This window comes from Mesoplodon mirus (assembly GCF_964341445.2).
Source record: "Mesoplodon mirus genome assembly, chromosome: 11".
Taxonomy (NCBI): Eukaryota; Metazoa; Chordata; class Mammalia; order Artiodactyla; family Ziphiidae; genus Mesoplodon; species Mesoplodon mirus.
The window spans coordinates 96,885,301-96,897,935 of record NC_138987.1 but is presented as its reverse complement, the minus strand read 5'-3'; the positions used below and the strand labels follow the sequence as shown (position 1 = coordinate 96,897,935).

Sequence of the window (12,635 nt, the reverse complement as noted above, 5' to 3'; positions counted from 1 at the left end):
ACATGTCGCAAAGCAACAAACCCCGTGCACCACAACTACTGAGCCTATGCTCTAGAGCCCATGCGCCACAACTAGTGAGCCCACATGCCACAACTACTGAAGCCTGCGCACCTACAGCCCGTGCTCCGTAACAAGAGAAGCCATGACAGTGAGAAGCCCGCGCACCGCAATGAAGAGTAGCCCCCGCTCGCCGCAACTAAAAGAAAGGCCGTGCGCAGCAACGAAGACCCAACACAGCCCTAAATAAATAAATAAATAAATAAATAAATTTATAAAATAAAATTTAAAAAAGGAAAGTGCGGAGTCTTAACCCCTGGACTGCTAGGGAAGTCCCTTGGGATTTACAGAGGAACACTATTCCACCAGGGCCGTGTCAAAGGCACAGGTCAAAACTGTAAAATATAATCCCACAAGGTATTTGTGTAAGAGGCCGGGATATGGAATTCAGGTGATGACAGTGTCGGCCAGCAGTCGCTGGCAACGTGGCAGGCAGTGTTCTCAATGCTGTGCATCATGACCTTATGCAACCTGCATACCCCCCCCCAGGAGGTAGGTACGGTGACTCTTCCCATTTAACAAATGAGGAAACTGAGGCCCAGAGAGGGTAAGTCACTTGCCCAGTTCAGCTGCACATGGCTGTGTTGCGCCCTCCCCCCACCACACCCCAATTAGGCTGGCTCTAGAGGCCTGTTGGGTAAAAAGAGAATTTCTCTGAACGGGTAAAATGGGCTGGTTTTCTGAAGTCATCAGACCTCCTGCATGTCCCACTGGCATCAAGTCTCAGCCAACTCTCAAACCCCCAGGCTCAAGGCAAAGTGCAAAAGTATTTGGCAAGGTTGGATGAAGGGAAAGATACACACTTTAGACATAAATTGACATAAATTTAGAGGCCAAGTTCACATTCTGTTGGTGAAGAGATAGAGGCTGGCCTCCTTCAACCCAGAAGGAGTACTCGTGACTTTTACTTTATTTCTCCTTCTCTTGCAGGCGTACCTCGCTGTATTGTGTGGGGTTTTTTGTTTGTTTGTTTGTTTACAAATTGTGGCAGCCCTGCATTATTGATGATGGTTAGCAGTTTTCAGCAATAAAGTATTTTTAAATGAAGCCATGTACATTGGTTTTTAGACATAATGCTATTATTGCACACTTCATAGACTACATATAATTTTTAGATGCAGTGGGAAACTCAAAAATTCGTGTGATTCGCTTTATTGTAGTGGTCTGGGACGGAACTTGCAACATCTCCGAATATGCCTGTATTGTCTTTTTTCCCCAAAAAGAACTTTAAATCTTTCAAGCTCTCTTATTGTTTGTAAATGTTTGGGCCCCCAGAATTTATCTACCATGCTGCTCGGTCTTAGGTTGAAGGATTGTGAGGGGAGCTGCTGCCAGCCGACTGCTCCTTCCATAAGAGGCCACCACCTGGGTCTAATGTTATGACTCTGTTGCTGGGACCCTTCAAGGTGGGGAGGGTTATTTAAGGTTGGATATGGATGGGTTATTTAAGGCTGACCTTGAAAGTGCTAAATCCAACTTCCTTTTTTGAGAAGTAAATAATGTGAGCTGTATTTTTAGAGAGTTAAATCCTCCTGCTCTTGCCATATCCTAGCACTAGACAACGTGATTCTTTAATCATTGTTCCAAGGTGTTTAGATTTTAAAAAAAATTATATTTTTTTGTTTCAACAAAATAAAAGGAGGGAAATTTTTTTAAGGAAATGATGCTAATGAAACTACCGGATAAAATGGTAGTTAATAATGGGGTAATTAGGTCTGAATCCAGCTAGTCTTTTCTTTTTTTTTGGATGGTTTATGAACTTTATTGTCTACCCTGTTTGGAATTGTATGGAATGTTCTAGAAGTTTCACAGAGTCTGGACCCCATCCCCCACTCCAAACCTTCTGGAATTTTCTATCTACCTCCATGTCCCGGGGCCCAAGGAATGTTCTTGGCTGTGATCTTCACTGAGAGAAAACAAACTTGAGAGGTCTGTGTCAAAGAGCCCATGAGAAAGGTCCAGATATCACAGACCACTAGTGTTTTTTGTTTTTTGTTTTTTTACCACTAGTGTTTTTACAAACAAACCCCCAAAGAACCCCAACCCCATTTGATGGAAACTTTGATAAAATCTTGCCCCAGAGACACTCTGTTATGCCACAACTCCTTGGTTGAGAACCACTAGCCTCTGTACATTTTACTAAGCTTCACTTCCTGTAGTTTGTGTTTTGAAAAGAGCAGGCTTTCCCTCTTGTTTTCCAAATATGAAACACAATAACATTAAATGTTCTTTTTTAAAGTACGTATGCCCTTCCCCCCAGACTAAGGCTCGCTGAGCCCAGCATGTCTGAACCAGAGTGGGCTTAAATCTTGACTACTGAATCATATGGTCACTGTAAAGCCATGACTAAGAGCTTGCCCCCAGCCTCCAAGGCTAGAGAAAACAGAATGGTTCCCAAGAGACCAAGTTGAACTAGCTATGGGTTTATCCCCAATTATACAAGGATTTCACACAAAAGACTGAGTGCAGAAATTGGTATTAATAGTAGCAAAGCACCTCTGGCTTTGTTTAGAACCTAGGCTTAGGCCCTCACCCTTACAGTAGATGTCCTGCAAAGGTTTTCTATCCCCCCACCCCGCCCCGGCTTTACACTCAACAGTGCATACACACTAGAGTACCTACCATCTCACAGCTAATTCACGCCCCACATGCAGTGAGAGATTCAGGGTTAAGAGAGCTGATTATCACACCTCTAGCCAAGTGATGACCCACTGCTTAGCACCAATTAGGCATAGAGGTTAAAAAAAAACAAAATCCTCAACCAGCTCTGAACAAGGAAGTGAGTTTCCACCATGTGTCCTTCAGCAGTCCTGTCTACTCAAACTCCCCCAGTTCCCACAGTCTCAAGTCACCATGTTTCAAGGATTTGGCTTGTAGGGTCTGCCCACATTCAGGCAACTCAAACTCCCGGTTTGTTGTTCTATTTCTGGGAAGGGATGAGCTGCACAGTTAGTGATGGGTCCGGCTGGTCAAGGGATGACCAGGTGCCAGGCACACTGTCCTGAGGATAAACCTGACTGTACTGGCATCATATTTTAATCACTGAGCCCATTAGAACATGGATAATAAGTGTGACAGACCTCAAGAGAGCAAACGACTTGTTCCTCTGCCATCATGCCCACAGAGGAACTTCTCCAAGGTCATACACTAGATAAGCATGGGCACAGGAAGCCTTATTCCTTATGCTCATGACCTTGTTTTCTTTCCCGCTCCCACACGCCACCAACAGAAGGGGGAGTGGGGTCTGGGGCTGACCACCGAAGAATGGCCAGCTTCCCACAGATCACATCCTTACCCTACAATAGGTCTCATCCACGGCTTGCGGCACTCACAGAAAGACGAGTTTCATACAACTCCAGAATTTTTCTTTTGGCAGCCACAACTGGTCACATTGCACGTTTCAGGGTTACAGAGGACCCCACGCTACACACGTAGGGCAGCTCAGGGCTTTACAAGAAAGCCAGAGCAAGTGTTCCAGAAATTGACAACATCTGGAAGCAGGCACCCCAGAGCCTCCAGGAAACCCCTCACTCTCGGGCTTTGGGGATGCTTCATTGGGGACCTCTTTCTTAGGCATGGAAAAGCCTCCTTTCCTGGACCAGAGGGGTAAGGATGTGCAGGTCAATGGCTAAGCTGGCCGGCTGGGGAACAGGAAGGGGAGAGCAGTTCCTTCGGACCCCAGCAGAGGTAGCCAATGGAAGACAACGGGTTCAAGATGACAGGCAAGGCCATTTTCTTGCGGGTAGGGGATGCTGGCTGGGGGCTGCTCGCGTTCCCTCTGCTCTGCGATTAAGAAAAAAAGTCCATGATGATGAAGACTGTGATCAGAGCAAAGACAAAAGCGTGTCTCGGGTCTCATCCCAGCAGAAGCCCTTCTTGGCCCCACCTGCTCGCTGTCGCTGTCACGCCTGGTAGAAGGCATTGAAGTCAGACACGGTTCGGTTGGTTCCCGGCTAGGCCTGACCACAGCCTCAGCCCAAGAGGTGGGCGGTAGGGCTGGGGGCGAGTCGGGTGGGCGCCTCAGAGGACCGGACACTGGGCCGCGCACGTCCTGGTCACTGAGCAGGCCACGGTCATGCTTGCGACGCAGGGTGGCCAGAAAGCCAACACTGAGTCCAGCCAATGTCAACATGGGTGCAGGAGGCCAGTGTGAGGCTAAGGCTGCAGTCCACAAGGGAGATGGACGAAATCGAGTGCAAGGCCGTGCAACGGGAGATGTGGTGGTATGTGGTCTTGGGGTAATTAAGAATTTCTCTTTTCAAAAGATGGAGTGGTTCACGTTGACAGCTGAGTGGACTCTGTCTACTACCCACCCAATAGACTTCTGCACCTTTCCTAGGAACAGAACACTATTTCTGTACTAGGACAAAGGTTCCTTGGTATCAGGAGGGGAGGCCCTTCCCCCAATTTCAAGGGCCAGTAAACCCATTACCCTTTGCTAGGAATTGGTTTGGGATAAGCATGGGATCCATTCTGGCCAATGACGTGGACAGGGAAGTCTTCCTTCTCAGGACAAAAAACATCATCAGGAGAAAGTTTTTGGCTTTCCTTGTCCCTTTTTTCCTGTCTGGGGGGCGGGGGAGGATGCTTGTGTCCCTTGGGACATTAGAGGAATTAGGCACCTGTAAGTCTAGGCTAAAATCTGGTGGGTGGAGGGGAAGGTCGTTCCAGATAGAGTCAGAAAGTCAGGCCAGGGCTTCCCTGGTGGCGCAGTGGGTAAGAATATGCCTGCCAAGGCAGGGGACACGGGTTCAAGCCCTGGTCCAGGAAGATCCCACATGCCATGGAGCAACTAAGCCCGTGTGCCACAACTACTGAACCTGCACTCTAGAGCCCGCGAGCCACAACGACTGAGCCCACGCGCCTAGAGCCTGTGCTCCGCAACAAGAGAAGCCACCGCAAAGAGAAGCCTGTGCACCGCAACGAAGAGTAGCCCCTGCTCGCCACAACTAGAGAAAGCCTGCGCACAACAACGAAGATCCAAAGCAGCCCAAAATTAATTAATTAATTAATTAACTAATTAAAAAAGAAGTAAAGTTGTTTTGATGTAAGAATGAAGTACGTTTGTGTCAGGATGTCAATCTCTCATCTATTGTCTTTTTTTTTTTTTGCGCTACGCGGGCCTCTCACTGTTGTGGCCTCTCCCGTTGCGGAGCACAGGCTCCGGATGCGCAGGCTCAGCGGCCATGGCTCACGGGCCCAGCTGCTCCGCGGCATGTGGGATCTTCCTGGACCGGGGCACGAACCTGTGTCCCCTGCATTGGCAGGCGGACTCTCAACCACTGCGCCACCAGGGAAGCCCTCATCTATTGTCTTTGATAACCACTCAGCTCAGTTGCTGAGGGGCCCCACTGGGGGCTTATTAGTAAGAACACGTGGAGAAACAACTATGGCAAGAGGACATCTAGACTGTAAATACTGAGAGATTGTGAGGAATATTCAGAGTTCGGTCTGGGAGAAAGCTACCCTTTGCTAATCCAGCTCTGTGACAATTCTAAGACACTTGCACATGCCGTGGCCAGGCTGCTCTTGGCGGGCTGTAGGATTAAACCCACAGCAGTCTCAGGAAGAGAGGAGACATCTCTTCCCGCATTGATGAGGCACTCCTCGTAGGCGGCGTCGCAAGCAGAGCCACGGTCCCTGGAGTGAGTGATAACCCTCTGCCCCTGGAGTGATAACCCTCCTAGCAGCCCAACCTGCCCCCCACACACCGGTGCCTTTGTTCCCTAGCAACATGCTTTAGCAATAGGGACTTTTGTTTTTTGCGCTGGCAGCTGCAAGTCAGCTCTTGGTTGGTCAAGTGTCTCCCCGGAGTACCAACCTATATAAAAATAAACCTTGAAACAAAATTTGGACTTTATTCCTTTCATCTCCCCCTGCCCTGGAGAAAATAGTGTAATCAATCTATCATCTGTTTGGAGTATGTAAGTTTATTGGCTTATTAAGAGACCTTATACTGTACGCTATTGCCTTGTGAAATTGTTATGACTCCTGCAGTGAACCTGTGTTAAACTGTTGGCAAAGACAATCTCTGTCTTTGAGCATATTTTGCCATCCCCCAGACAAAACAAGTCACTCCCATTATTCGTAAAGGGGAGGGTGACACGGGTACAGAACTAGTGGGCTGTTCCCACCGCTAGGCAACGTAGCAGCATTCACTGTTACCTATCGGGCCCTTAGGAATTCTGGCATAAAAGTTTAAAGGTATAGTTACAGTTTCTTGCTTAGGGGTAATCCCCACTTCCAGCACCCACCTTTGCATCCCTGGCCCTGGGACCACTGGAGCAGACAGGATAAAAGCAAATAGTGGTGATATGGAGAAGAGCTGTAGAGTGTCACCAGCATTCTCCCCCACCCCCTTTCCCAGATCCCCCAGGAAATTGGAGGAAGCTATCCCCCTTAGCCCCCCCTCATGTTGAGTGTGAGCGCACACTCAGGGAGGCATGTAAGCCAGCCCCTCATGCCGTTATCTCCCGCGTTCTAGATAGCAAATGTTTCATCTACCTGTTCCAATTTGCTATTAGACCGTTACTCTGAGGATGAAACGCAACATGGTTTGTCCATTTGATGTGATATCTCTTTACCCACCGTTGGACCTGATGCACTATAAAGTACATCCCTTGGTCTGAAGAAGTGGAGCTCAGCAGCCCAGATGAGTAATTTATCTTCTGTACCAATTCTTTCATAGTATTTTGGACGTTTATGTCTACCACTGAGTGTGCAAAGCCTAGTCCAGAGTGTCTATTCTTTTTAAGGCCTGTTTATAGCCCCCCAGGTCTACCTGCATTAGTCCAATGCAATCCACTTGCCAGCTCTGCGTGGGGCCTTCCCTGGGGAATCCTCCCCAGAGCCGTCTCTGGGTTCTGCAGTCCGTCTCTCTTGTTGACAGAGAGGACAGTTCCTGTTGGCATTCTGTGCCTCAGAATGTGAGGAGGACTCTGTCTAGATTCAGCCCATCCTGCACTGCTGCACCACCCACAGGTCTGCTCATTTCATAGACCCAGGCGGCCCCCTCAAGGGAGTGCATCAGAAGGTCTGCTTGCCCGTTCCAATCACCTTCCGAATCTGGAAGGGGGCTCTTCTGATGGGCATTCCCAGAGTGATTTCCACCTGGCCGTGCCCCATACAGGCACCCCCGTATTGGTCCAGTCTTCCGTTGCCCATTTACCTTGACCATATGGCCAAGCCATTGGCTACTGCCCATGAGTCTGTAAAAAGCCAGACATAAGGGCTTTTCACCATTGTTCAATTCTTTCATCACTGCTAGAAAACAGCATGAAATTCAGCCCAATGAGAGATGACCCTCTACTATCGGTCTTTCTATCCAATAGTCTTAATGCGGCTTTCCAAACAGGATACTCCCTTTGTTTTGGAACTACCATCAACATCAATTTTCATCCAGACTTTCACCTTAATTCCATCAGTCATGGCATCTGCATATCCTCCTAATCTAATCTTAGCCCTGTTATGACTTCACCAACAGGTTTTGAAATCACAGTGCATAGGGCTCTCCTGTCAAGCTCAGAAAAGCCTCCTCCCCCTATCCCAGCCATTTTATCCACTCACATGCATATGGCCTTGAGTCTCCCGTTGGGGGGTGGAACCAAGAAGACCCTGGCCTCTCCACCAATCTTTACCTTGATTAAGCTAAGCACTACCCCACACATTTCTCATCATAATCTTTGCCTTGCGATTTTCGAAACTCCTACAAAATGGGGTAAATGGAACAAACTAATTTAGGGCTTTTAATGTTGGGGGACCAGCAGGGGAGCCCATTGGTCCACCCAACCTTCAGTAGAATTTATCAACAGCTTTGTTTCAACACCATTAAAAGTCCACCATCATTCACCTCACTTCTCAATAACCATCTCAAGACTTCCACCCCGATGGGACTGCCCTGGATGCTCCCCTCTGTCTCACCCCATTTTCTTGTTAATTACTTTAATGGTCTTGATATCAGTAAGAATCACACAAGGAAGTTGAGACAGCGAGTCTGATAGGGCTTCTGGGATTGTCATCCAATTTTGCAGCAGGAAGGTTATATGAGGTGTGCCTACTAAAGGGGTCCCTTTTGATCACAGCATTTCCTATGACCTGGGTAACAAGTATGATCAGCAGGTGAATATCCTGGGCATCACAAAGCCAGTCCTGCAGGGCTTGTACATGAAGCATATAAGCTGCTTCATCTGGGGTGTTCTACTTGGCATTTATAGGGGGAGCTGGGTAGTCCCTCCTCTCAGGATAAACACACCTTACAGTGGCTTTCATCCAGACATCTGTGACTGTTCAACAGTGGTCCGGTGTCAACCCAACACACTCTTCCACTCTGCAGCATCAAAACCAAAGACAGCCCCCAAATTAAATACTCTCACAATCCGTCTCAGTAAAGGTTCTTTAGGAAGTTGATTATACCAGTCTACAAAATGAGACAATTCCTTTTCACTATACTCCCTGGTTTCAGTAGCTTGTTCGTTTTGTCCTCCACGCATGTTGACTACCTTCTCCATAAGCAGAGGACTTATGGTGCTTTCTGTTGTCCTGGCGTAACTTTTCCCTTGGGAGCAGCTTTAAGGCTGGTGGCCAAAGCTCAGACTGACCTCAATCTGAGTTTGGTCCAACATCAAGTCTGTAGCACTCTCTTTTACTTTCACTTTCACTATGTCAGCTAACAATAACTAAGGGACTGTGTAGTTAGCATGCTTCTGATTGTTTTTCGTTTCTTATGTATCCAATAAGCCAACTCCCTGGGAATTGAGTCTACCACCATTTCTAAATCCCACTGGTAACTGATCACAGCAGAGACAGTTTCAGACTAAGCGTGACTAGGTAGCCATCCGGGATCAAAGCTTCCTCATCCTGCACCCTTTCATACTTCTCTTTCCCAAACCACAAGTTTCCATGAGCCAAGGCTGTTTTAGCAAATCCCACTTCTCTGACAGAGATTAATAGGATCTGCTTCTATTCACAACACTTCCGACACCAAATGTGTGGGTTTTCCACAGCAAGATACCCTTCAGGGGGCTTCCCTGGTGGCGCAGTGGTTGAGAGTCCGCCTGCCGATGCAGGGGACGCGGGTTCGTGCCCCGGTCTGGGAAGATCCCACATGCCGCGGAGCGGCTGGGCCCGTGAGCCATGGCCACTGAGCCTGCGCGTCCGGAGCCTGTGCTCTGCAACGGGAGAGCCCACAACAGTAAGAGGCCCGTGGACCGCAAAAAAAAAAAAAAAAAAAGATACCCTTCAGTTCTCACACCTACCGGGTGTGCTACAATTTAATTCAATTTTGACACTAAGCACCCAGAGTTAGCAGGTTACCCACACTTCTGTCCAACGTGGCAACAAATTAGGGGTCCCCAAGACCCCCTCGTCAGGTTCCATAATTTGCTGTAACAACTTACAGAACTCAGGGAAACACTTTGTTTACTATTATAGGTTTATTATAAAGGATATTATAAAAGATAAAAATGAGCAGCCAGGGCTTCCCTGGTGGCGCAGTGGTTGAGAGTACACCTGCCGCTGCAGGGGACACGGGTTTGTACCCCGGTCCGGGAAGATCCCACGTGCCGCGGAGCGGCTGGGCCCGTGAGCCATGGCCACTGAGCCTGCGCGTCCGGAGCCTGTGCTCCGCAGCGGGAGAGGCCCGCGTACAGCAAAAAAAAAAAAAAAAAAAAAAAAAAATCTTCCACTCAATATTGTTAAGATTTCAGTTCTTCCCAACTTGATCTGTAGATTCAACACAATCGCAATCAAAATCCCAGCAAATTATTTTGTGTATATTGACAAACTGTGCGATCTTCCCGGACCAGGGCACGAACCCGTGTCCCCTGCATCGGCAGGTGGACTCTCACTGCGCCACCAGGGAAGCCCAGATTTTTTTTTTTTTTAAGATGAGGAGAAGCTTGAGCATATTTTAAAGTTTGGGGGAAGGAGCCAGTAGAGAAGAAATGGTTGGAGCCTCAGAAGGGAAGGAATAATCAATAGCAGAAGGTTTCTAAGCAGACTGCAAGAAATGGGGTTCAGAGTGCATGTGGGGAAACTGGCCTTAGACCGGAGGAGGGACCTTTGTCTGTTGTAAGGGGAGAGGAGGGTGAGGATGTGTGCAAATGCAGGTGTATTTGTTAAGTTGGTAGTGTTTGGATTTTTGGCAAAGATGGATGCCAAGTTATCTGTTGAGAGTGAAAAAATGAGATAGTGCTAGGAAGTTTGAATAGAGGAAGCGTGAATGGTCATTGCAGGGAGGGAAGGAGCAGGTTGACCAGAAGGACAGAGCAGGGTCACCAGGCAGAGTTGGGGACTCAGCTGGTGATAAACTGAAGTACTGATTTATGCTGACTTGTGGACTGCCCCGTGGTGCTCAGAAACCCAGTTGCACACATGGAGATGGAAATAGTTCCATTCATCCAGGATTGGGGTGTTTCTACAAAGATTTGATTAAAGGTCAGAGAGACAAGGGGGAGACTTCCCTGGCAGTCCAGTGGTTAAGACTCCACGATTCCAATGCAGGGGGCACGAGTTCAGTCCCTGGTCGGGGAACTAAGATCTCACATGCCATGTGGCCAAAAAAAAAAAAAAAAAAGAGGCCTTCCCTGGTGGCACAGTGGTTGAGAGTCCGCCTGCCGATGCAGGGGACACAGGTTCGTGCCACAGTCCAGGAAGATCCCACATGCCACGGAGTGGCTGGGCCCGTGAGCCATGGCCGCTGAGCCTGCGTGTCCGGAGCCTGTGCTCCACAACGGGAGAGGCCACAACAGTGAGAGGCCCGTGTAGCACACACACACAAAAAAAGAGGTAAGGGTTTTATAGTGTTGACAAGAGAGAGACAGAAATAGTGTAGGATCTAAGATGGACAGAAAGGGAAGTGAAAATGGAGGGAGTTGATGGCTGGAAACCAAGCAGAGGAGGCCACAGACGGGCAGCCCTGAGTGAAGAACAGGCACAGAGGGGGCAGTTGAGCAAGAAATCGGGGGTTGTGGTCAGAGTTTCCACATCTGTAAAGTGGGGGAAACAACAGAAGTGAACAATGAAGATTAAATGCGACAGAGCATGTGCTTCGTAAACTGCTAGACGCCATACCAGTGCTGGTTTGTTGGCTGGCTTTTCACTAGACTGTCAGGTTCTTGAAGGTGGGAATTGTGCCTCAGACATTCCTGCTTCCAGCAAAATTGCCTGATGCCAATAAGTGCTTAGTGAATCTAAATGTGTTAGAAGGATGGATGCACGAGCTGGTTTCCCTTTAAGATTTAGACTCTGCCAGGATTTTCTGAATTTTCTAGTCCAGAAAACAGCCAACTGGTTCTTCAATATTTTTGTATACAGATTAGCTGAAGTTTGACAACATTGTTAAAAGATCAAACCATGTTCTGATAATGGCAGAATAGCTTGTTTTGGATAGATAGATAGATAGATAGATAGATAGATAGATAGATAGATAATAGATAGATGATAGATATTTATATTTATCTATAGGTAGATAGATAATAGATAGATGATAGATAGATATTTATATTTATCTATAGATAGATAGATAGATAATAGATAGATATTTTTAAATATTAAAAATAGTTGCTTGAATACATTGGAGAGTGCCCCAAAGAGCAAAAAGTGGAAGAGATTTAGTGCTTAAAAGAAGGGAAAACACGGGTGAGATCCACATTTAACTGGCTTTTTTTTTTTTTTTTTTTTTTTTGCGGTACGCGGGCCTCTCACTGTTGTGGCTTCTCCCATTGCGGAGCACAGGCTCCGGATGCGCAGGCTCAGTGGCCATGGCTCACGGGCCCAGCTGCTCTGTGGCATGTGGGATCTTCCCGAACCGGGGCACGAACCCATGTCCCCTGCATCAGCAGGAAGACTCTCAACCACTGCGCCACCAGGGAAGCCCCTTAACTGGTTTTTAAAAACAGATTTTCATGAGGTGCGTGGCCGATGTGTGGTGGTGGATAGAGCCTGAGAAGAAACGGGCAAAACTAATCTATGGTGATTAAAACTAGAATGATGGTTGTGTCATCTAATTTTAGATGAGAGGGTTGAGGGAGGTAGATGAGAACCTGGCACCAGGGAACATCATTGCATCGTGGAACTATTCCACGACGTGATTGGAAGAGTGGCCTCACTCACCTGCACAGACCCCTGTCCAGACTTACCTGGCTAGACTCATCACCTCTCCGTCTTCTTTTATACTAGCAATTCTGATATGGTTCTGAGAACTAATAGGTCTCAGAGCATACCTTGCTCTTGTACATTTCTATGCTTCTGCCCACATCTCAGGACCCGTAGTCTATACTGTGCCTTTGTGAAAATTAGGAAAAGGGACCTCCTCTTCCCAGCGGAGTGCAGGCTGGGTTTCAGGCCCCTCTCATCCCTTGGTCTGGCACCATATTGCACGGACCAACCTGCACACCATTTCCAAAGCCTGGAACAAACACAGTTAGCCCACCTGGCAACCCCCTACTCATCCACCAAGTTTCAGCTCAACCTCTACCTCCGCTGTGAAGTGATCTTCCTCTAGCAGAGGTAGTAGGGGTTTTGGCTAAGCTTCCTCTGCTTTTGGAATAGCCTCCATTAAAGCAATTATCTTTATTGAA

General features: G+C 47.7%; 1 protein-coding gene across 1 annotated transcript in view; it reads right to left on the bottom strand.

The window, feature by feature from the left end:
- Positions 1 to 12,635, bottom strand: part of VAMP1 (vesicle associated membrane protein 1) — a 65,013-nt gene that overhangs the window by 4,980 nt on the left and 47,398 nt on the right. The window lies entirely within an intron of this gene.